We start from the raw sequence: 25,578 nt of genomic DNA on the forward strand, positions 1-25,578 counted from the left end.
CAATTTCATTCAAAGAGTATTTAAAGCTAACTTAAATTCTTATGTGTATGATTATAGAAAAAAGCAAGCAATAAAATAAAAACTATATATGAAAGGCAAACCCAGGCTTTAAAATACAGGTAAGCAAAATACCAAGAGAAAATACATCAAAATGATAGGAAGATGGAAGTCTGTTTTCTTTATAATGTCTTTCTGTGTTAATTTTCTCCTAGGATTGCATTTATTTTATATTCTTAAATATTGAAATTAAATGTTTTACATAGACATTTTAATCTCCATTTAATCTTTTCTGCTCAGTGCTGTCCTGTATATATAAATTAATGTGGTTTTTGAGATGATAGGGAGAAAGGATTATTGCTGAAAATTGTATCACAGAATCTTGTTCCTCAGTATTTAATGAATACACATGTAAAAATAAACCAAAACAGAGCCAGGTGGTGGCGCATGCCTTTAATCCCAGCACTCAGGAGGCAGAGGCAGGCGGATCTCTGAGTTCCAGGCCAGCCTGGTCTACAAAGTGAGTTCCAGGATAGCCTGGGCTACATAGAGAAACCATGTCTTGAAAACAAAACAAAACAAAACGACCAAACAAACAAAACCTAAACCAAACCAAACCAAACAAAATATCTCGAGCTGCCACCAAATAAAAAGTACTCTCAACTCAAAGAGCTTTGGCCCAAAGAGCTGGGGCAGCAGTCAGGCTGTGTGGCCATGGCCCCTCCACATCAGACATGATACACAGGAAGGCTGTGGTGGGCTGGGTCAGGGTATGGCAAACTTCAGTCCCGGAGTGGAGTGTTCTCAGTCAAGTGAAGAGGCAGCCTTAGGAAATGTGAAGAAAACATGAGACCTGGAAAAGGCAGGCCCTGATCCAAGGTGGAGAAAGAGCTGGAACCCACAACTGCAGAATCTAAGCAGTGGCCAGGTCAGAAACAACTCCTGGGGCTCTGAGAGGGGAGCCGAGCCCAGGCCCAGCCAGAGCAGCATGCTGTACTGCATCACCAGACATACCTGCTTCCTTCAGAAAAGAAGCTGGACACCAGTGCCTGGCTACAGCGACTGAGCAGAGAAAAGACTAAGTCAAGATCACCTCTACTGCCCTAGAGGAAAGGAGGGTCTGAGAAGCACTTCCCTGTTAACAGGAAGAGGGGAGGAAGAGAGGGGAAGGAGGGGAGAGGAAGACAGAGACAAGAGATGGGAATAATTTTACCTTTGAAGAGAAGATCCCATGAAAAATAGGAATAGTTAATAGATTTCTTATTTAATAAAATAAGAGTTTGAAAGCATTTTATAAAATGAGATGAAAAGGAGAGGGCAGGACTCAGGGAACTACTTGGGAAACAGAGAGACAATAAAAAGGTAAAGACAGGCAGGAAAACCCGAGGAAGCGGCCTTCAAGGGGCATCAGCAGAGGTTCAGACAGGGATGTGGACGGAGGGGAAAGCGTGGAAGCAAAGATAACTGGCATTTCCACATGGGCAATACGACAGGGCAGGTGGAGACATCATCCTAGCTGCTGCCTCTTGCTGTGTTAAAGACACCATGACCAAGAGCAACTCAGAGAGGAAAGGGTTTTTTTGGCTTACACTTCCACATCACAGTCCATCCCTGAGGAGGCCAAGCTGGAACTCTAGCCAGGAACATGGTGGCAGGGACGGAAGCAGAGACCTGGGAGGAACACTGCTTACTGGCTTGCCCAGCCTGCTTCTTTGCATACCCCAAGGTCACCAGTGCTGAGGGGTGGCACTGTCCACAGTGGGCTGGGCCCTCCCTCATCAATCGTTAATCAAGAAAACGTCCCACAGACTTGCCTACAGGACAAATGGAGGGATTGTCTCAACTAAGAGTCTCTCTCCCCAGACATGTCTAGGTTTGTGTCGAGTTGACAAATCTAATCAGAACAGCATTCTATGTATTAGAAACTTCTCAGGAAAAGACTTTAAGCTGTAGGTAAAAGGATGCACTGGACTGCTGAGTTGGCTCAGCATGCAGAGGTGCCTGGCACCAGCCCTGGGGACCTGATCCCTGGGAGTGTGATATGGAAGGGGAAATCCGTCCCCGATGCTCTCCTCCCGTTACACAAACACTGTGGCGCATCTCACACACATAAAGAAATCAGATTAAGAACAGACACAAGCAAACCCAGATCCTGAGGGCATGCAATGTTCCGGAAACACCCGATTAAGAGTGAAGGAGCACCAACAGAGGTTCTTGGCTGGATTGAGAGCTGATCCGGCCCCTGAGCCCTCTCCCAGGCTCACCTGAGCACTTCACATGGAGTCCAGTCCCAGCCACAGATCTAACAGCAGTGCTTTGTATTTCTGGGTTGGAAAGCATTTTGAGTTGCATGTTTTTAGTTTGTTTTGGCATCTCTTATGTATTTCTATTGTATTTAAGATTTAAGGGCAAAGGCTATAAATGCTTATAAACTATTAAGCACTATACATTATTATATTTATAGTGTAACATTCTAAAGCTAAAAGGAAAATAGAATACTTTCTCTCATACTTCCGGCGACGCTGTGTGTAAGCTATTTGTGAACTGGCACCATTAGCCTTGTGGGCACCCCACAGCCCATCCTTGGGGTGCTGTGTGGTGTCATAGAGACCCAGTCTCACAGAAGCACTTGGAGTTATGGCTTCATGACCAAAGTACCACTTCAGCCATTTCTCCTCGAGTATAAAATCCTGCCTTCTTGCTAAGGCTTGCCATCCATTTGGCTAGAGTAACTGAGCACACAGACAAGTGGGGACGGTTAGGGGTTTATACTGCTATCCGCAGGAAGGGCGGAAGCGGATTATACTGTCACCCTCAGAAATGAGGGTGGGAATTCTCAGTCAGTCAGCCTGCCTCTCTCTCTCTCTCTCTCTCTCTCTCTCTCTCTCTCTCTCTCTCTCTCTCTCTCTCTCTCCATGCACATATTTAATTTATTTTTGATTAAGAGAAATGACATCAGCTTCTGTGCTGTTGCTGGCTTATTCCAGTGACAAATAACCTGAGAAAGAAATATCTGCTTTATCAGTGAGAAATTACCATGAAATTTTGTATGTACACTGATGATTGATAGAGTATTTCTTTCACTTTCTTGCTATTCCTTTTTTCTGAATTAATTTCCTCTCAGAGGGAAATGCCTATTTTCTCTCCTCCTCCCCCACTTCTTCACAACATCTCATATATCTGAATATCAACAAATTAAACGAGGGGCTGGTGATATAGCTCGGGGTAAGTGGTCTAGTGCAAAGCTGGTCACCTGTGTTCCGTCACAGGGGCCTCACATGAAGGGGGAAGGAGAGAATGGGCTCCATGAAGTTGTCTTCTGGCCTCCAGCTGGGACATCTACTCTCACTTTACACACACACACACACACACACACACACACACACACACACACACACACATTTAAGCAATATCATTAAACTCCAAAGAGGTAGGTAGTATTAACTCCACTGTTAAAAAAAAAAACTTTTAAAAATTGATCATAGCTGAGTGGTGCACATTTTTATTCCCAGCACTATGGAAGCAGAGGCAAGTGGATCTCTGTGAGTTCAAGGTCATTCTAATCACCATAACAACTTTCAGGCCAGCTTAGACTACACAGTAAGATTGTCTCCAAACACACACACACACACACACACACACACACACACACACACACACACACACACACACACAAACCCACCCCTCCAACACATACGGTCATGCAGATTGTAATTACATATATTTAGAAACATGGAAAGAATCAGATGGTTTTGCCAAAACCAGCCAATCTTTCAAATGGCAACTGGAAGGCAATATTGCTACGGGATGATCTTTCTGTAAGCTGTGGATATGTGTTGCTACCATTGGTTAATAAAGAAGATGTTCTGGCCTATGGCAAGGCAGGTTATAGTCAGGCGGGAAATCCAAGCAAAGATACAGGGAGAAGAAAGGCAGAGTTGGGGGAGACACTGAAAGCTGCCAGGGGAACAAGATGTAATGGAACTCAGATAAAGCCATGAGACACACAGCAATATATAGATTAATAGAAATGGGTTAATTTAAGATGTAATAGCTAGGTAGCAATAAGCCTGAGCCACAGACTAAACAGTTTGGAATTAATATTAAGTCTCTGAGTGATTATTTATAAAAAGTTTCCAGCTATACAATATTACATCTTTCTTCTAAACAATTTGCCTTGAACAGCATATAGGGCATTAACAATGCACGTGGTGTGCCAGACAATCAGGTTGGTTGCTGAAATGCGCACAGTTTTATTAAAACTTGAGTACATTTTAATTTGCAGGTAGAATTAGAGCTGCAAACCAGCCTGGACTGGCCAGACCCTGACTCACTTCACAGATGAAATCCAAGGCTCAGGCAGAGGTGAATGGACAGTGCCTACAGTCACCAAAACAGCTGGATGCAGAGATCCACTCTGCAGTGCAGTAAACAGCTGGATGCACAGAGATCCACTCTGCAGTGCAGTAAACAGCTGGATGCACAGAGATCCACTCTGCAGTGTAGTAAACAGCTGGATGTACAGAGATCCACCTGTAGTGTAGTCTGGACTGACAGTGCCTACAGTCACTGAAACAGCTGGATGCACAGAGATCCACTCCGCAGTGCAGTCTGGACTGACAGTGCCTACAGTCACCCAAACAGCTGGATGTATAGAGATCCACTCTGCAGTGCAGTAAAAACAGCTGGATGCACAGAAATCCACTCTGCAGTGCAGTCCAGCAGGCCTGTAACCTTGAGTGCTTCGAGCAGAGGTGTTGGTTGCATGCCCATGGCACTTGCTGGGCTAAGGAACTGTGCTAGTGGCCAGCTAGGGAAGGGCCAGTTCATCACTGTGGGACTTCAGTCTTGCACTGACCAGGAGCAGGCTGATGGGAGTCCCACCTCTCCTGTCCACATCTCTGTCCAGACAGGGGCTCTGGAGCAAGCCTCTCTCCTGTTGGATCCACAGTTTGCTCCTGAACTTCTGTCGTCTGATGCTATTTAGTAAGGGCAGGTGCAAGCTGTCGCCCAGTTTCCTGGGGAAAAGTAAAGCACTCTGCTTGTCCATCACCCGACAAGGCTACTTACAGTGAGTGAGGTGAGGAAAGCCCTTGGCTCTCTGGGATTCTTCTCTCTGTGGTGCCCAGGTTTATGAAATTGTTGTCTTAGAGACATGCTTTCAAAACACAGCTCCCCTGAAGCCTGGGAGGGTAACCTGCCATTACTGGTGCCAAGGAACTTTTTTTTTTTTTTAGATATTCTACTGATTGAGATGTAGCTATCATCTGAGACTAATAGAAAAGTCCTCTAAGTTAAGAAGAATTCAGTGCTGGAGTCAGTACCATTTACTTCATTGCTTATTCATCAAGTTTTACAAAGTCAAATCATTGCTAACAAAACAAAACTGGAGGTCATCATGATTCAAGACAAATGTTTCATGCCTTCTCCATTTGGACTATATATATTTGGTGTGAACACAGAAGGGAGATCATAGAAACCAACAGGATGAGGGACAAGAGAGGGCCGTGGGTGTGGGTGTGAATACGAGTAAAGTCCACGGCACAGTATGTGTGTGTGGAGATGCTGCAACAAAATGCGTTACTTTGTACTGTAATTTATCCCTCTAAAAGCTATTGGCAGTTAATGGCTGCTGGGGGAAGGGTATTATCACTGCAGTGGCATTATCATTGCTAGGTTGCCCATGTTCCTACAAGTGACCTTATTGAACTCATTGGCTCACAAACAACAAACGAACACCACAATGAAGGGACATGAAAGCACAGTGGGAGTGGCAGAGGAGAGAAACCAGAGGGGACAAAAGAGGAGGACTAGATCCAAATATGTTACATATGTGTGTGAAAACGTCACAGTGAAACACATTACTGTATATAATCACATATGCTACTAAAAACTAAAACATGAATTTAAAATCAATTGACTATAAACTTAAAAATACAACTCTACAAACCCCAGGACATTTCTTCATGCACACAGAGCTTGTGAAAATGCCGACTGGATCAGAGTTTATTCTCTTTTACTTTTCCGCCTCCCAAGACCAGTTGGTCTCGGGATGAGGGAAGAAAGAAGTGAAGACAGGCTCTACCCTCACTCCTCTCTAGAATGTCCATCCCAGGCTGGCTAGAACTGAAAGGCAAGTGTGTCCAGGAATGCACTGTGATTGGGAGGTCGCTGAAGCACTGCCGGCAGAGGGAGGGGACAAAGCGACATCTGAACTTGACTGTGAGAACAGACACTTGCACTATTTTTCTCAGTGAGATTTCTTACTAGCAATGAAATCCAGGAGGCGGGGCAGAGGCAGACGCTGGGCCACCCAGTGAATCCCTCTTGGGAGTTCCAGAAGCTGTCAGTCATCCACAGTGGCTCCCTAGCCAACAGAGTGACCTGGTATCTTCAGAGTTTAACTTCTCAGTCAAGTACATGCCATGCCTCCCTGAACTCACCATGCACACTCCGATGCTAGCAACTTCTTACTCTGAGAAGGAAGCTAATTTTAGTGGGAAGAATACAGTGTGGGATCCAGGGAAGCTGGGGAGGTGGGAGGTTGATACAGAAGGAGGACAAAGGCCTGAGTTCGCGTTTGTATTTTAGCTTAGAGGCTTTCAATGAAGAAATGTGCTCCCACACATCTAATCTTACAGAGGAACCCATTCAATGCAAAACCGATAAGGACAGAATAGACCTCATGTTTCTAGTTCCTCTTATGTCTGGAGAAACACTTCTTCCAGTATCACCCTGTCCACAGATAACAATGAAAGGTGAGCATGTCCTCGAAGTGTAAATGTTCGGTCTTCACACATCTGCTAGCCGTAATTGTCATCTACCTCAGTGGAATGTTCCAGCTCATCAAAAGATGTCCAGCATTCAAGCTGTTCAACAGGAAGATTCTTTTTTTGGTTGTTGCAGGCATTTTAGCCTAAATGTATGGTTTTAAAGACTTTCTTTTTTCTTTCCTTCAGATAAAGCTACATAAGTCCAGTAAGTAAGCCATATTCCCAGAGGCAAGCTTTCCAGTGGGGGAGGAAGTGGAGGAGGGAAGCAAGAACCTCATCTGCCCCTCCCTAGCCTCTACAGGAACTTCTGGGGCTTCTTAGCTTCCTGGAGCATCCCTGGGTTCTACAGCTGGCCAGCTTCACAGCCTTGGTCGGAAGTGGGGCACAGGCAGGCTCAGAGGCCCACCTAGACCACTCAGTCCCGGTCTGCATTTGTGATAAGATAGACAGCTGATGCATACACCTTGCTCCCAGGATTACAGCAGAGATGCCCATCAAGCAACGGCTGGAACACTGAGAGATTTCATGAAGAAACCGGAGCCCTGGAGGTCTATTCCAGATGCTCTCAGCGGAGCTGGATCTAAACCTCCCTGTACTGCTAGGTCCTGGCTCTAGTCGCAGATTTGCTATGTCTGAGATGCCCCCTCCCCCGGCCCACACACCTATCAGTCCAATGCTAGTTAATAGGATGCCACCTGAGGAGAATGCTGCAGGCCCATGGACCACACCTGGTGTCTCTTCTACTTCCTCATCCCCTGTCTGTCTACTTCCCTTGTCTGTCCTCTGTTCTTTACCCCACCCCCACCTCTTCTCCCCTTCTTCCTGTCCTTGCCTACTGGGGGCACAATAGGCTGGAGATTTAGTTTCAGTTTGCCCCAGCTGTTCATCTTTCCTCTCACAGTGCTGCAAAGCTTACACAGCCATGTTCATCAACCCTGCTCTCAGGTGCCACCAGTCCTTAGGCAGATAAGACATCTGTACGTGCCTACAACAAAAGGCAGAAGTAGATAAAAACCCCAGAGTGGGTCCAGATAGAATGCTAAGTCGGAAAAAGGAGAGATTGAGGAATCATAGTCCTTTTACTACAGTACACTTAATCATTAGGAGGTAAACCAAGATTCGAGGGCATCCAGTTAGGATTTATTGAGCTAAAATGTTAGAACATCAGAAAAATAACTCATGGTGAATGGCTATCACACTGTCCCAACTTCTCCGTCGAGGATTGCTGTGAATTTCCTGTATTTATTCTTCATGTGTAAACCCAGACAGGGTGCCACAGTGGGCGAATTTAGTCCTTAACTCTCTGTCATTAGCCACTTTCCTGAGAGACTCACAGTGAACGTATGGTTATGTGAACAGATCCGCTATTTTAATTCTAGGTAACTGGGGCCTTATATTGATGATGCTTTCTCTCTGTCAGGTTGAATATGAAGAAAAATATTAAGATGGCAGAAACAGGTGGAAAACCACCAGAATTTTGGGGTGGCTATACTCTGTTTATTTCCTGTACCAGTTGGAGGATGGAATTAGTGTTTGTGTGAAATGTTAATTGGTCAGGACACAAAGATTAGATATCTCCAATGTTTGCTTATTTTGGGTCCTTGGATTTGAATCTAGGGCCTGTGCATGTTTACGTAAGCACTCTACCACTGAGCTACATCCTTAGCCCTTCTGACTATACATTTTCAAAGCCTATTTGTAAGTCTCTTTGTAATAGAAACCTCTTGTAATAAAATGTAGGAGGAACATAGCCTGTGGAGGCTCAGCTGTCCTTGGAGAAGGAAGAGACACAGTGACATGCTTTGCTGCAGGGCCCATGTTTGTACCCAGTGTAGAATGAGCAGAGCCCTTCAGCTTCCTTCTCCCATAAGACAGCACGACCCACCTGTATCAGTGGTCAGTGTGGAATTAATGCAATCTTCCAGAATAAACCCAGGTCCCACATATCTTTGCTGTGGGTGGTTAAAAAGCTGTATTGCTGTGGGATGTCTTTCTGTATGCTGTGAATATGTGTTGCTCCCATTGGCTAGTAAATAAAGCTGTTTTGGCCTATGGCAAGGCAACTTAGAGGCAGGTAGGAAATCCAAGGAGAGAGACAGGAAAGAGAAGGGCAGAGTCTGGTGAGTCTCCAACCACTGCCAAAGGAGCAGCAAGATGCCAGCAGACCAGTAACACACGGCCATGTGGCAAAACATAGATTAATAGAAATGGGTTAATTTGAGATGAAAGAGCTAGCTAGCAAGAATCCCGCCATAGGCCATACAGTTTGTAAATAATATTAAGCCTCGGAATGATTATTTTATACGTGGCTACAGGACCTCGAGGCTGGGCGGGACCAGAGAAACTTACCACTACACTGTACACCTTTTCCTTTAGCACAATGGTGACAGATAGAGCTAGATCGAATTTCAGGGTGGCTGTACTCTGTTTATTTCACGCTAATGGTCAGAAGCAATGCTTTTCCTGAAAATTCCCAGCAAGAGAGCAATCTAAAAGGGCAGTGCTCCCACTGGCATGGTGTGATTCCAGAATGGTCTCGAATGGCAAGGTTTCAGCTCAACATGGAAATGAAGGGACACGGAGAACAAGCAAAATGCAAACAAAAGAGGAACTGACGGACTTCCATCCTGAGGATAATCCCGGAGAGAGGGGAGACAGGAGTCCAGACCCCGGGGCTCCAGGGACTTTCCTTTGATGATTTTTTGTTGTTATTGTGTGGTTTTTTGTTTTGTTTTTTGTTTTGTTTTAACAGGTCAAGAAGAACACATTTTGGCACTTTGGACTAAGAATTTTAACTCTGTACAAAGTTATCAACTCAAGAAGTCAGAAAATTCCATCTGTCAAGCCCCCACGTCAAAAGACAAATTATTGTGAACATTATGTTGGTAGTTAAGGTTTAGACCAGTGGTTCTCAACCTTCTTAAACGCTGCCATCTTTAATATAGTTCTTCATGTTGTGGTGACCTCCAACCATAAAATTATTTCTCTTGCTATTTCATAACTGTAATTTTGCTACTGTTATAAATCTTAATGTAAATATCTGATACACAGGATGGTCTTAGGGTCATTCGATCCAAAGGAGTTGTGACCCACAGGCTGAGAACTCTGGTTTAGAGGAAGGCATGACAAAAACTGGCTTGGATTTTTTTTTTAGTTTAAGTTAGCAGCCTGGAGAGATGGCTCAATGGTGAAGGACTTAAGCTGCGTTTGCAGAAGACTTGAGTTTGGTTCCAAGCACCCATGCTAGGCAGCTAACAACCACTTGTAAGTCTAGCTCCAGGGAACCAGAGGCTTTCTTCTCACCTCTCTGGGCTCCTGCACACACAAGACCACTCTCCTCCACCAGACACAATAAAAAACATCCCGAGGGGCTGTACACATGGCTCAGTGGTTAAGGGCCACTTGCCGCTCTTACAGAGTACCCCAGTACCCCACTGGGTGGTTCATAATTGCCCGTAACTCCAGCTCTAGAGGATCTGATACCATTTTTTTAAATCTCATTGGGCACATGCACACACACACACACACACACACACACACACACACACACACACCTTTAAAATAATACAAATAAATCTTAAAAATATACATAAAAATAAAATGGGTGACTATACATTTCCACTAAATGAAAAACCTAGATGCATATTAGTCAACAGAGAAAACAGCATGGTGTAATATACCCACAGTGAGATGGAGCTGGAGGAAGAGTCCCAGGCCTAAGGCTGGCCGATGCTGCACAGACATGCGCAGCAAGCTCGAAAGGGCAATTATCCCACAGCAGGCTTTGCCCGACTCTGACCAGACTACAGATGATCTGAAAGGGCCTGCGCATGTCCAGCCTCTTCTGCTCACAGTGTTCTGGACACCAGCCATTCAAGTCAGCTCTGTAGTAGACTCCCAGGAGTGAGAAGTTCAGTATTCTCTGCCATATACTACAGAGGCCAATTTATGATCCGACTGTAAAAAAAAAATAAAAACTAAAAACTCCACCAAATGAAGCTATTTTTAAAGCTCCCTTCCCTCATGATTCAGCACCTTCACACTGCACCTAACACACTTGTCCCAATACCAGACACACAGGGCAATTCTCATTTACGAAGAGAGTTCACTTTCATTACATGGATCTTCAAAAGCAGCATTTTCTTTTTTGGATCTGTTTACAAGGAACCTGTTTCTAATAAATTAGATCCCGTGACAAAAATCCTGTAGTTTTATTTATTTTTTCTTACTGGTTACTGATAAAACTATGAAGTTTTCATCATTTTAAATATCACATAGTTCAAGAAAAGCAGGGGGACAATGAAAGCCCACAAATCTATTCAGAAGTAACAGTTTCAACAATGGGCTACGGAGGTAAGTGGACAGATGGAAAGATGAGAGCCCAGATAAACTGCTCCTCACTCCATGCATCCCCGTGGGGAAATAAATGGTCACAAAAGATGGAAACACTCACCAGGAAAAGAATGAGTTCATGATTGGAGGTACATGTTGGTGTCAATTCCTTTTATGAATCAGAGCCTCCAGCGTTTAAAGGGCTCCACGTGACAAGGGTATGGAGGAAGGCTCTTGGTGCTGTGGACAGTAATGGGGTCAGACTGGATTGCCACAGATGTTAGGAAGGCAAGGACTCCTTATTAACCACTGAGATTTGGGGTTTGGGGTGGGACAGACTATGCACCCCTAAGGGCTCTTGTCTACAGTTAAGGGCTGCAGGATTTTCTTAGGATGGTCTCACCAAAGACACCAGCTCCATCTTCCTCTTATTTGGACTCTTAGTTGGGAAGACTTTTTTCCTTTCAAAGATTTTTTTTTGCATATTTATCTATAATTTTATTAAAGCCATAGCATTTAGTCAAGGAAAGGAAATCAAGTGAGTCTCTGGGAAGGCTAGGCTGTGATTGGCTCCTTTTCTTCACTAGTGCATCGGTCAGCCTCAGTTAGATTCTGTTGTGACCAGATGGGTCAAGTCAGAGGCTCAGCCACAAGGCAGTTTGTTTCCTTCAAATATTCCTCTCCTGATTTATTTTGAAAGTTGAAAGTTCTTACGTCTCTTTCCCTAGAAACACCATTGGCCTCACATCCAGTTTTTGACCATCTAGAACAAAGAGAGTAAAGAAAAAGAAATACTGTCTTTTAAAAATAAGGATCCTCAATACTTGTTGGTGTTTATTTGGAGTTTGAAATAATTCAACAAATGGCACTGTCACTGAAAGTCCCATGTCCTGTTTGTCACCCAGGAACTGGTGTGATTTGATGATGTCTGCATATAGTCTCCCAGTAGAAAGAGTGCAGCAGGTTACCCTGAGTTACACACACTGCCCAGGAGCCGTCAACCACAATTTAGTGTGTGTAGGAGACTCTTAGTTCATTTCTCACTTATTTAACTAACACTGATCAGCTATGAAGTCAGGCACTACGGCTTGTCCATGACTGGGACCAATCAGTGAACAGAATAAATATCTCAGCTTATTGCCTGTTAATCCTCTAGTAATATTCAAGTAGAAAATAGTATCGGCATGTGTTACCACCATAGGTGATAGATACAATTGGAGAAGTGGAAAATCTCCAATCAAAGGCTAGGCTTATACTCCATGCATTGCCATGGCTTAGAGCAGACCCTAACCCACAGCAAAACAAGACAGGCATGAAGCACACACATAATCTCTCTCACATCAGTCACTAATAATCAATCAAGAAAATGCTCCACAGATTGTCTATAGGCCAATCTGATAAAGACATTTTCTCAATTAAGTTTTCATCTTCCCAGATGACCCAAGCTTGTGTCAAGTCGACAAAAAAACTAACCCTACCCAGCATAAATAAACATATACATGAGTCCAACACACTGGGGAGGCAAACCAGCAGGTAGCAGGCAAGACAACAGGAACAGGGAGCTGAAAGATCACATCTTCTGCTCTAAGTATGAAACAGAGAGTGTGGGGTGAGGCCATGAAACCTCAAAGCCCACCCTTAGAGACACATTTCCTCCAGCAAGGTCATACCTCCTACAACTCCCTGAACAGTGCCACCAACTAGGGACCAGATGTTTAACAACCTGAGTCTGTGTAAACATTTATCATTCAAATCACAACAGCTGTTTTTCCTCTCTCTTCACATATCTATATGGCAAAGTAGAAAGGCTGGCAACCTTTTCTTTATAAAGCTACGTGCATCTATTAAATGCAAGGCCATGTGGCCATGCGACCAACAGCCACTCATCCAGGTACTTATATTCCATTTCAATCATCTGCCACATTGTTTAGTGTGTGTGTGTGATAATTACATGTGCGTGCATGTTCTGTGCATATAAATATCTCTGTGTATATGAGTGTGTACATGATTGTGTGCGCATGCTGTAGCCCGAAATACATGCCAGAAATCATTCTGAATTGTTCTTCCACTTTATTCACAGATGCAGGGCCTCTCAATAAAACCCAGAGCTGGATGACATGGCTAGTCTCAATACCCAGCTTGCTCTGAGGACCATCTATCCACTTTCCAGGCCAGAATTACCGATGGGCTACCCTGCCTTCTTGGCATTTATGTGAGTGCAAGCAATCTGAACTCTGGTGCTCACACTTGCGGTCATTGGAGCATCTCCCCAGTCCTTCTTTAAAGCTCTTAATGGGTTTTAATTTTGATCCTGGAATTGGGCAACTTTATTCTGTAAACTAAAATGAGAATTCCCCTGACTTGGCAGGAGAGGCGGCTTTCACAGACAGAGAAGGGACTGAAGGAAACAGGAACAACCCAAAGTGGATTGGTCACTTCAGAGTGAGCTTCCTTTCTTAGCTGGAGACGGAGAGGTGTGACATAGAAACAGGACTGGTTTGACATCACCACTTTCCCTTTCTGTGAGGAGCAAAGCAGAAGCATTGCCATTACTACACCAAAACTGGCCTGTTTGGAAATGCATCCATTCTTGATTTAATTCCCATTTCTGGGAAGATCAGATAAGTTGCTTGTTTTCAGCCTGTTGATATGTGACTCTGCTGTGATGGACAGCCTGCAATGCCTATAGTTCCCATTTGGTGCTGATGTTGCTGACCCAGTGGCACATAGAGGATCAGTGGTGCCCAGGGCAGTGAGAGCCTCAAGCCTGTGGAGGGGGTGGGTGGACAGGTGAGATTATCTTGTAATGTTCACCATCTTCCTCTCCCCATAGTTGCAGAGGATTCTGTCCTGGATGTGACTGGGAGGGAACAGCCTGAAGTGACCCTTGCTCTATTCCTTCACTGAGTCTGTAGCAAACTGACTACTGAGTCTCTCATGGTCTCCATGAGACTACTTACACAGACTTTGGTGATATGTCCTATGGAATTACTGTCTTTGTGGGCTAATTTACAGAATGTTCAGAACAAACAGCAACAGACTGGGGAGGTGCAAGCAAATGGGATTAACTGAGAAACAAATCAATGACAACTTTTTATTAACTTCCATATATCTGTTTTTGTTCTTTCTGGGTCACATGCATGCATAGTGCTATGCAGAATTTAAACACTGTACTAGAAAAGCAGAAAATAGCTGGGTGTAGGGTACATTTCTGTAATCCCAGCGCTTAGGATGCTAAGGTAGGAGGATCGACATCACCTCCTCCTCCACCTACTCTGCCACCACCACTACCACCTCCACCACCAGGAATGAAGGTAAAGATTACATGCATGTATAATGTTTACAGCCTTCAGAACCATCAGTTTCAGTGACTCACGTGCCTTCTCTCTGATTGTTTTTAAACTCACAACTAAAGAAATTTATATCCTGGTTCTGAAATAGTTTGAAGTCATGTAGAGGCTTGATCCTTAGAATGGCAGTGTTGGGGTCACTGGGATCACTGCTCTTAGAATGGCTTAGGGTATTTTTCATGGGTCCCCTGGCCTTTCATAAGAGTTGTTCCAAGAGTCAGAATGATCTCTGAATGCTGTTTGGTTTTCTATCTCCAGACAGAATCTCTTTCTCTGAGAGCACACCCACTATAGTGATGTTCTCCCTGCTAGTCCCAACAACCCCATGGGGTGGGCCTTAGCTTAGATTTGAACCACCCGAAATGTAAGCTAAGAACTCTTTTCTTTATAGAGTTTCCTTATAAACAGTTCAGGGATTTTTGCTGTTGTTGTAGTAACACAAAGCTATATACAAACAAATGTTATACAAACAGTATAATATCGGAGCATCTGCTTAAGAAGAGTGAAGAACAGATTCATTAGACATCGTTCACTGCACAAACTGTCATACTCGTGGTTTCCCAGTCAGTAGATGTCAGTTAATTTCTTCCTAGGAGAAAATTGTACTGCCAGTGATGGTTTTGGTTAACGATCTGAGATTACCTGCTTTTCCATTTATTTTTCTGTGGGAGATGCAGATTATCCTGTCTATTTGACGACATTTACAATTTGAAGAGACAACATATAACTTCTACTGAATATATATGAGAGAATTCAGATCCCAAACTATTTTCTTTATCATCTAATTTGGCTGACTGAAGAGAAAGTGAGTTTGAAGAGTATGCAACAGTAGTTTGGGCCCAACTTCACACCATGGCTCCTTTTTCATTTTGTTTTGGTTTTGGTCATGGCATGACTGTGGTCCCTTCAACCTTACATTTCTTCTCTGTAAAGGAAATTAATGTACCTACCCTGCTGTGTGAGAATCAAATGATAGAATTCACCCACATCACAAGACAGAGTACCCACACCAGGAGCTCAGTGATGCAGACATGTCATTGAGCAGCAACAAATAACCCATGGGAACAGTTGCATCCTGCACCGTACTCTGAGTTCATTTGAGGGAGATCTGTATCACAGCTGTAGAATTATCACTACTTAGATTTTGGTTTTAAAACTAAATCTTAAAGAACCGAGTTGATATTTTCAAGTTTATGGTTTCAATTAAAATTAATTAATAGTTGTGGTGTTTGTGTGAGAACTGTCCCCATAAGCTCATGGATTTGGACATTTGGTCCCCAGTTGGTGGTAGTGTTTGGCATGGTTACAGAACCTTAGGAGGTGGCCTTGCTGGAGGAAGTAGGCCACTGTGATTGGGTCTTCAAAGTGTATAGCCCCGCCCCTCCTTCCTGGTCTCTGGTTGCTGTGTGCTGAAGAAATGTGACCGGATAGCTTCCTGCCTCTGCTCTCGTTTCTTCTCTGCCATCATGGACTCTTAGCCCTCTAGAGTTTAAACTAAGACAGCCCCTTCTCTTTAAACTTGCTTCAGGTTAGGGTATTTTTTCACAGCAACAGAAAAGCTTTTATTTAATACAATCGTGTAACTGGGCACAAGTCACTTTACCCTTCGTGGATGTGAAGTTTGATTTGGCTGGCCTCCCTCCCTCCCTCCTCTCTCCCTCCCTTTCTTTTCTTTTCTATCAGTAAAGTAAAGCTTTTGGATTAGATGTATAATAAGAAATTGATTTGGCCTTGGGACACAGAGGCACACCTCCAATACCAAAGCCCAAAGCTTCATGGAACAATAGTTAACCTTCCTGTGAGAGGCACATTCTCATTTCTCTTCAAATCTGTTGGTTTTCATCTTAAAAAGTGACAACCCACTATGATGGCATGACTTACTACATGCTACTGTTTGCAGTTTGAAATCTGATCAGAGGGCCTCATTCTTTTGATTTTTTGCCAGCAAGTACTGTCTCTCATTCTAGCAGGCCAGGCATGGAACTCCTTCAAGGTCTCAACTGAATTGAGCAGCAGCTATACATTTGGCATTTGGCTCTCTGAACTCTGTCTTGATGCTTTTTTTTTGGGGGGGGGGGGTTTCGAGACAGGGTTTCTCTGTGCAGCTTTGCACCTTTCCTGGAACTTGCTTTGTAGACCAGGCTAGCCTCCAACTCACAGAGGTCCTCCTGCCTCTGCCTCCTGAGTGCTGGGATCAAAGGCGTGCGCCGCCGCCGCCGCCGCCGCCGCCGCCGCCACCACCCGGCTTGATGCTTTTATATAATGTAAGACTTGGAGCCTAATGACATGCTCTCACCCCTGACTACAAAATCTTCTTGCTTTGTCTTATGTTCCTCCCAGCAAACTGCCTGCTCTCTGGCTGGTACTTCCTCTTCCAAGCATTGTTGAAATGTGGACTCTGTAATTTGGGTTTCAATATGAATGTAAATATTTGCTGGAAAAGGAAGAAGAAAAGCAATATCTAACCGTCAGCCTACAGCTGCAGAAGAACTGAAATGTCATCTTTTCTTCATGCTATAAAACTTACAGCATGGGATAACTAAAAATTAAAACTTAAACATTTAAAAAAAGTGTTCTGTTAGTTTGTCCAAAGAACTGTTATTAATATATTGTGGAAATTTTAATCCTCTTTTAATTGGCCATGCAATCTACTCTTGCCTCAGGTCTCTGCTGGTTCTTTTTAAGAACGTTCTGTGACATGGGGGAGCTGAGGAAGAGGAAGAGCTATGTCTGAGTGGTGATTCACAGAGCCACGGTCCATCACTGTCACTGTACATGGCTGCTTCTGGCTACACATCTAGTTCTTTGGATTAGACATGCTCCAGTGTGATGGAAATGTGTGTTTTGTTCTGCGTTTTGAGAGGGACCTGAGGCTTCTGTTGGTTTCATGTCTGATACTTCTTTGAACTTTATGAATGAGCAGGGGCAGCAGTCCATGCTTGTTTCAAAGCTGTATCTTTGGGGACATGAAAGATCCCCAGCTGTACCTTCTGAGATTCTGATTCTGCAGTCCAGCCTACCCCCTAGACACTCAGATGTGGAAAATCATCTTTCCAGGTGACTAGGACACACACCAGATTTCAACACAATGCAACAGTAGGCTTCCTTTGCCCCCGAAGTTGCCTCTCCGGGTGTTGAAATGCCCAGGGATTGTAAAGGAAGAAGCCTATAGGTCGTCCCCACCCCTATAGTGTAAGAGGAGGGACAGACCAGCACAAGAGAGTTCCCAAACTTACTTCTTTGTTTCCCTCTTCTTTATGCTTCGATAGACAACGTTCAGAGAGAAACTACTGTGGTGCTTTCATCACAAAGCCAAATTCAATGCCCTTGTATGACTAGGCATACATACATACATACATACATACATACATACATACACACACATACATACACACACATACATACATACACACATACATGCATGCATACATACACACATACATACACACATGCATACATACATACATGCATGCATGCATACATATATACATGCATGCATACATACATAATGCATGCATGCATGCATGCATACACACACATGCATACATACATGCATGCATGCATACACACATACACACACATACATACACACACATATATACATACATACACACATACAGCAGCATTGTATAGTACAGTTTCTAATCCCTTTCCCACTGCATTGCCATTTAGTGTATTATAACTGACATTGAATAAATGTTCATGCAACTCATCTGAAAGATTTCACCATTAACTAAGTTAACTCTTCATTCACTTGTGAATTCACTCATCAATCATGGTTTAAGCACTTACTGTGTGGTAACAGCCTGAGATTAGAGATCAGTATTGGTGGGCTCAAATCCAAGCTCCATTCTTTCTCCATATTTTGGCTTTGAACCAAGTGTTAGTATTATAAATCTCAACTTTGTTATCTGTCAAAAGGAAAATTCTAGAATGGCCTCCATTGGTGTTATGAGAAGATGCACTTTAAAGCACTTGTTTGGAGGCTACAGAGATAGATCAGTGGTTAAGAACTCTTGTTGTTCCTGAAGAGGACCCAGGTTTGAACCCCAGCATCTACATAGATGTTCATAACCATCTGTAACTCCAGTCCGAGAAGATCCAATGTTCTCCTCTGACTTCCAAAGACACCAGGTACCCACATGGTGCATATATATATATATTTAGGCAAAACACTCATATACATAAAATACAAATAAATAAATCTTAAAAATTTAAAATAATTGCTTCTTTGCTTGGGGCTTGACAACAATATGTGGACTGTCAGTTGCTGACTCTCCTAAAATACCTTCATGGAGCTGGGTCCTGAGGACACAATGATGGACAGATTGTGGATGATGATGATGGTGATGGTGATGGTGATGGTGATGGTGATGATGATGATGATGTCAGGGTTAGAAGTGAGGTGGCAAGCACCACTGTTGCGTCAGTATCTGTAGGAATGTCTGGGCAACATCTTTGTGAACCTCACATTTCTGTGGGCTGGCCAGTGTGTGCTCATGGAAGTAAAGTGAATAAAAGTTAGTAATCTGCCACACTATTGAAAAGTCAGCCTTGTCTCATTGGAAGAGCTGTGTGCCAAATATAAATGTTACATGAAGACTTTCAAAGACAATATGCTTCAAATGTATAAGCTTCTGTTCACCTCTTTTTTTTTTCCGTTTTCTTTTTGAAGGGGTGGCGATGGAATAGTATGTTATTAATTCCATGACTCACAAAGGAAGAGAGAAAAGCTCCCGTGTAACAGAAGGAGCTCAGGAAGATGCTGTGGAAGAGAGAAGAGGTACCTCTGTCAGGACCGCAATCCCCCCACTTCCGGATCTCAGGAGGCCCCACCCCAAGCCCCACGGGCTGTGGCCATTCTGGAGATTGTTTTCATTGTAAATGCATGGGAAGCTACTGGAACCCAGTGAGTAAAGTCTGGGATGATGATAAGCATCCTGCCATATACACCACAGTCCCTACAGCAGAGAACTGGCTGGTCCATGACAGCAGACAATAATGCCAATGTAAAGCGGCAGTCTGAACACTGTGTGCATGGAAATCACTGGAGGAGCTTCTCAACCCTCCAGCCCTCGAGCTTCTGACTTGGCAGGCCTGGGGTGGGGACCCAGAGTCTGTATTACAAAAGCCTGGAGGTGGCTGGCCCTACGACCTCTAACCAAGCTCTGTTGGCCTACAGTGCATTCCCTCTCGGGTCTAAAACTGAAGACCTTTGTGCATCCTATCATTGCTAAACGTTTTGAGTGAAAAGTCTACAAAGTTCCAGTTGTGGCATTTGCCAACATGAGCCATTCACTTGGTTACAGAAATGCACAGAACGAGATGGCAGGAAAATCTAAGTCGTCGCTGTTGCCTACTTCATGTCCTCTCATGTCTTCTCTTGGGAAAAAGCAATGTCGAAGGTAAGTTTGAGGTCTAAAGAATGAATAACACTTTCTCTAAATGTTATGTTTCTTAAGAAATCAGTGCTTACATCAAACCGTCAAAATTCTGAATTAAAGGGGACATCATTCATAATATCCATATACCAGTCGAAGGGTTCACAACACGCCCCCACAGTCGCATATACCAGGCGGACACTTCCGCCTAGCCAATTCCAGGTCAGGATAGGCATTTCCGCGTCAGGGCGTCTCTCGTAACCAGGATACCCGGCGGACCCGGACACCTCCGCCTAGCAAGTTCCGGGTCAAGGTGTCTCGCATGACCAGGATCCGTGACGTTACATGGCCACGTAAGCGCGCAACGTGACCATGTGACTCTACGCACACCCGTGGAGTAGTGACGTGACCTGGCCACGCCCCCAGCTGGTTTTAAAGTGGAGCGCCATGATTCCCAGTCTCCTCTTCTTCTCCACGCACGTGTCTCTCCCACAGGCCTGCGCACTCTGTCCCTCTATCTCTAATAAACTCTATAAGCGGATTCTGTCGTGTTTCGTGACACTTCCTTGCAGGGTAAGAACACAACGCAGCTAAATAACTGACACCAGTAATTTTGCTGAGAGTTGCTCCATGAAGACATATTTTTTCATCAAGCTTGTTTTTCTTTCCAAATCAATTTCTCTAGTTGGATTTTTCACATTTAAGGAGTTTGGGCATTTAAGGTGGGTTAAAGGAATCCACAATGAGTAAAGGATTAAAAGGAGGTGTTACAGAACACCACAGAAAAGATTACATCCACAAGTGCACATACTCTCTCTGGATTCTTCTTTTACTAGTCAAATGCACACAGTACCCAAAAGTTATTCTAGAGTGTGGCTCACCTTTACTTTTTAGAAATGAAAGAAACAGGCATGAAGTTTCCTATAGCGAAGTGAGGCAGGAAATAATACCTGGGCTGTGGTGCCATTGGAAAGTGTCCTAGCTTGTATTCCTGCTGCTGTGATAAACACTGACCAAAAGCAACCTGGGGAGGGAAGAGCTCATTTCAGCACACAGGTTACTGTCCACCACCAGAGGAAGCCAAGGGAGGCCGTGAGGCAGGAACCTGGAGGCAGGAACTGAAGCAGAGACCATGGAAGAGCCCTGTTACTGATTCCTCTCAAGCCCACGCTCAGCTCCTTTTCTTTTACAGTTCAGTTCAACATACCTAGAGATAGTACCACCCACTGTGGGCTGGGCCATTCTACTCCAATTAGCAATTAAGAAATGCCCACAGACATGCCCACAGGCCAATCTGATAAAGACAATTATTCACTTAAGGTTCCCTCTTCCTGGTGTCAAGCAGACAACCAAGAATAGCCATCACAGTGAGTAAGATTGGCTAAGAGTCTTGTGTGTGATGTATAAACAAACAAACCAGGGGACTCCATTCTCTTTGGGAAGTATGCGAATGCCTTGCCCAAGGGCACAAATTGGGATGTGTGTTCTCTGCTCAGCATCTCCAGGAAAACCCCATTTTTGCTTCTTGAATAGGCAGCATGGTATTATACTTTTTATAAAAGGATAGCATAAATTTTCATTTAAAACGAACCCAGAACTATGGAAAAGGAAGACACATTTGTATGCTAACCCCTGATTAGAGTTGCAACACTTGGAAAAACAAGCATCTAGAAAATCAGTAATCATTCTGCAGTGAATTGGCTTGCCTTCTTATGGTACTGCCTCCAGATTTTTAATTTCTCACAGGCAGCAGGAACCTCGTCTCCACTCACCTGTGATCCCAGCAGCCAGTGCGGTCTTCACAGATGCTCAGCACTGAACACACACCAGCCACTTCCCATAGCCACCTATTTCAAGCTTCAGAACTCCATCTGATTGGTGCTTTGACTATATTAATGGAGGGTTGAAAATAGTAACATGTCCAAGAGCTGGGACTGAGAGCCGCAGGGCAGGACTTCACAAACCAATGTCCTGAGCAGCAGGCCCTTTACATCACTCACCAAGAGCTGGCTTGGGTGCAGAGTTCTAGAGTCATGTTTTAGGGCTCCCACTTAGCTTCATGGTATGTGGCTGGGGCCCCTCTTCTAACAGACAATACCTGTTCATTTCCACTGATAGTGGAGGATGTTTGCATCAGATTCCAGTAATGAATGAATCATTCTTCATTTTCCTACTGATATGAGTGAACCTGCCAAGACCTACATTACCATCTTGAGCCAAATACACAAAAGCATTGTTTTCAACCTATGTGTCCCAACCCATACAAGCGAGTTATTAAACCAATCTAGTCACTTCCAGGTACTTTTAAAGAAAACCAAACCAACAGCAAACAAACAAATAAAAAGGATAAAGGGAAAAGAAACAGTAGACTGGAGAGCATCAGTGTTCAGTGCATTAAGAGGAAGAACCGTTTCATCAACCTTACGGTTATGCTGCAAACACACGTAGCTGTATTCTGTACCGGGACTGTGGCCATCAGGCACCACACAGAATGATGCTGGCCAGAAAGGTGGAAAGGAAGCACTTGCTGATGGAAATGAAAGTCCCTCTGATTTCTGGCTAAGACGAGGGAGGGCAGGAGACAGAGCAGGGTAAGTGGAGGGATCAGTGTGGGATTTCAAGCCAGTCTGCTGGCCAAACAGGAGGGCTGGTAATTAGACAAGTGTGAGTTTTATTGCTGCTGATTATCAGCTGGGTGAAGACAGAGGAATTTTTAAAGAAACTGAGCATGGGATTTAAAGCCTGGAACAATCTTCAGGTATGCAACTCCACCCCAAAAAATGTCTCCTGAAATGTGTAGTTGGTATTTTGAACAAAGTTCCAAACAAAAAGTTCATGTGTGAGAGATGTATAGTGTAGTAGGCTGAAACAATAACAATTGCCAGCCCGTGGTCATTTTACTCCACAAAGATGGCAATCTGGTTCTGCCTTTCCAAGCTCTTCATACCAAGTGTTCTCCGGGTAACCAGTATGTTAATGTATAATCCTGTGCCCGTCCTTTGGCTATCAGGCAGCCTTGTTTACTCATTATTTTTGGAGGTGGGATGTGGGGGGAGACGAAAGGACTAAAATACAAGTTGTCTTTCAGAAATGACACAGAAGTTAAAATATAACTTGGTCGTTATCACAGCCTACTCACAGAAGCCCTTACCAGCCTGAGGACTTCAATTCCTGGGCCGTGGGTATAATTACAGCCTAGGCAGAGGCAACTGAAAAGCTGCCATGGTTTTTCTTTCATGAATTTTTCTGAAATATTTTTAAGTGCTCTGAGACAGAACTCAATGTCCTTATTTATTGGCATGACAAAAAATAAAAGAAAATCTTTACAGTGAATCAGTTATCCGCCTTCAGCAGCCCCCAGAATACTGGTCCTGTTCCCATAATGCTGAGAAGTATAAAATGCTTCAGCTTTCCTCATCGATTTCCATCCCCAGGGAGGAAGGCCGACAGCAGTCCTGCTTTGGGGCCAATGTTTAGCTTCTCTTGCCTGACTTTTAACTGTGGTGGACATGTTTGCTCTTCTGAATATTACTTCCTTGTAGAGAAGAAACTAACTGGGCTGTGCTTTTTTTTTTTTTTTTTATTTCCTCTGCCACCCAGAGACACATCCATGAGGCAATTAAGTTTTCCATAATCTTCGAGCTGAAAGAAACCAAAAGGAAAAAAAGCCAAGAAAACTTCCGAACACTGATTGTTAAGAAGAAACATTTAGTGCTGCTTTTATAGATCTGAAGGGGCGGGGGCGGGGGGGGGGGGGGGATAGCTCAGAAGTCACTTCTGTGACACAGACTGTGTGCATGTCCTCATGAGAATGGAGGTTCTTGGTGTCTGTTTGCCATGTTCTACAAACAACTTCGAAGGCAGGGGGCCGAGCCCCTTTGTGGGCCATTCCTAGCTGTCTGAATTAACATAAGAGGCATATAGCAAACACAAATGCTCTTTTCAGCCAGCACTGAGCCATACGCATGCTCTCTGACAACTTCTAAACTTAGCCTCACCACTGTGAAACAAAAGACTATGAATCAAAGCTCCCCCTTGAATGTGTTCAAAGGATTGTGGTCATAAGGATTTTGATTCTCTCAACAGCTCACTTTGGTTTCTGCTCCTAGGGACTTGATCCACAATTAAGTGGCTAAAATATCCCAATTAATTGGGAACTAGGGAGCCACTATTTTTGATAAAAGGAGCCTGGTTTCTCTAGCAATTGGTCATGGGTAGGCAGTATAAACAACTACACTTGGTGGACTGGACACCAGTGACCAATCTTGTAACTGTGCAACCAACCTGTTACCACAAGATTCTAAAGCTGTTGTCTACTCCAAAGGCTGAAATTTTTCTCTGCTCTGCCAGCCACAACTCTGCAATGATTTTTGAGACTTTTTTGATTAGCCTTACTCCAGCAGAAGTATCACGGGACACCCAGTCACTCCAGATGTCTCTGTCCCCCCCCACACACACACCCCATATATCTATGCTGGCAAGGAGCCTTTCAAGCATATCAGCTTTAAAGGGGACTTGCTCTTGTCACTGAGAGCCTTACCCTACAGAGCCACAGAACAGCATCCCATGACTACCTTCCCTCCCCCATAGGTCAGAAGTCCAGCTGTATAGAAGCCCAACACTCCAGCAAACTCTGAACTCTGACACAGTAGGAATAAGACTTCAGAAGGAACACCTAGGAAGGAGGAGGCCTTTTGCAAGAGAGGGGATGGGTGTGTGTGACTATGAACAAAGTACATGCTATGCAGGTGTGAAGAGGTCAAAATGCAACCTATTCTTTCGTAGGCTTTAATTAACAAAAAGAAAACAGGAAGCCTATTGAATTTTAACTTCCGCCCCTTTCATTTGTTAGCAAAAGACAGGCATCTGCCCAAACCTCTCTCCATGTGGTGTGCAGAGTGGAGCTCTGCTTGACTGCAGAGCGGCACACGTCACTGAATATACAGGTTATTCTCAACATTCTCAAGCACATTTCCAGCAACAGAAAGCCCTGATGGTCTTGTACATTGACATCAAGAGTAAAAATCAACCAAACACTGAAAATTTGCATTCGACAACTCCCCATCCAAAAACTAAAACCCCAGGTAATTCAAGACCTGAAGCTTTTTGAGTGTTGACAAGATATCACAAGGGAAAATTCCATTCCCTACCTCAGGTGATTAGTCTGGCAAAAGCAGGTACATTAAAAATCTTACAAAATTATCTGGGCTGGGCATAGAAAGTGCATGTGAAACACACATGGATTCTGTGTTCTGATTTGGGTCCTATCCCTAGGACATCTTGTGGTGCAGATGTACACATGTCCAATCCAGGACAAACCTGAAATGCAAGTGCTTCGGGTTTCTAGCCTTTTGAGGTTTTAAGGGATACCCACTGTGCTCTGCTATGTTCTACAAAAATGTCTGTATCTTTTGAGCCCATGATTTTGTCTGCTGAGATTTATTCCACTGACAGACAGACAGACACATAGAGTTCACTGTGGTTGTATGAAATACAACACTTTAGAAACAATTTGAATGTCTGTTACTAGATGAGTCATAGATACATTTGGCATATCCAATTATTCAGTAGACTAATGTATTAAAGGAAACGAGAGAGTCACAGAGAGTGAATAAATGCCTTTTTATAAAAGGATAACATAATTTTCCAGGAAAAATCTCAAGAACTATGGAAATGTAAGGAAGACAAGTTCTTATATAATCCTCTATTAGGGTTGTAACATTTGAGAAAACAGGCTTTTAGAAA

At 43.8% G+C, this 25,578-nt stretch overlaps 1 protein-coding gene across 13 annotated transcripts in view; it reads right to left on the minus strand.

Annotated features, from left to right (window-relative positions):
- Window positions 1-25,578, minus strand: part of Thrb (thyroid hormone receptor beta) — a 372,411-nt gene that overhangs the window by 149,876 nt on the left and 196,957 nt on the right. Inside the window, exon 1 of one of the 13 annotated variants that reach the window (XM_042284362.2) lies at window positions 10,455-10,727. The exons of the other annotated variants lie outside the window; for them this stretch is intronic. The gene's annotated coding sequence lies outside the window, so the exon portion shown is untranslated. Of the gene's footprint in view, window positions 1-10,454; window positions 10,728-25,578 lie in introns of those variants that run through there. 13 annotated transcript variants of the gene reach the window in all.

This window comes from Peromyscus maniculatus, chromosome 9 (genome assembly GCF_049852395.1).
Source record: "Peromyscus maniculatus bairdii isolate BWxNUB_F1_BW_parent chromosome 9, HU_Pman_BW_mat_3.1, whole genome shotgun sequence".
NCBI lineage: Eukaryota > Metazoa > Chordata > Mammalia > Rodentia > Cricetidae > Peromyscus > Peromyscus maniculatus.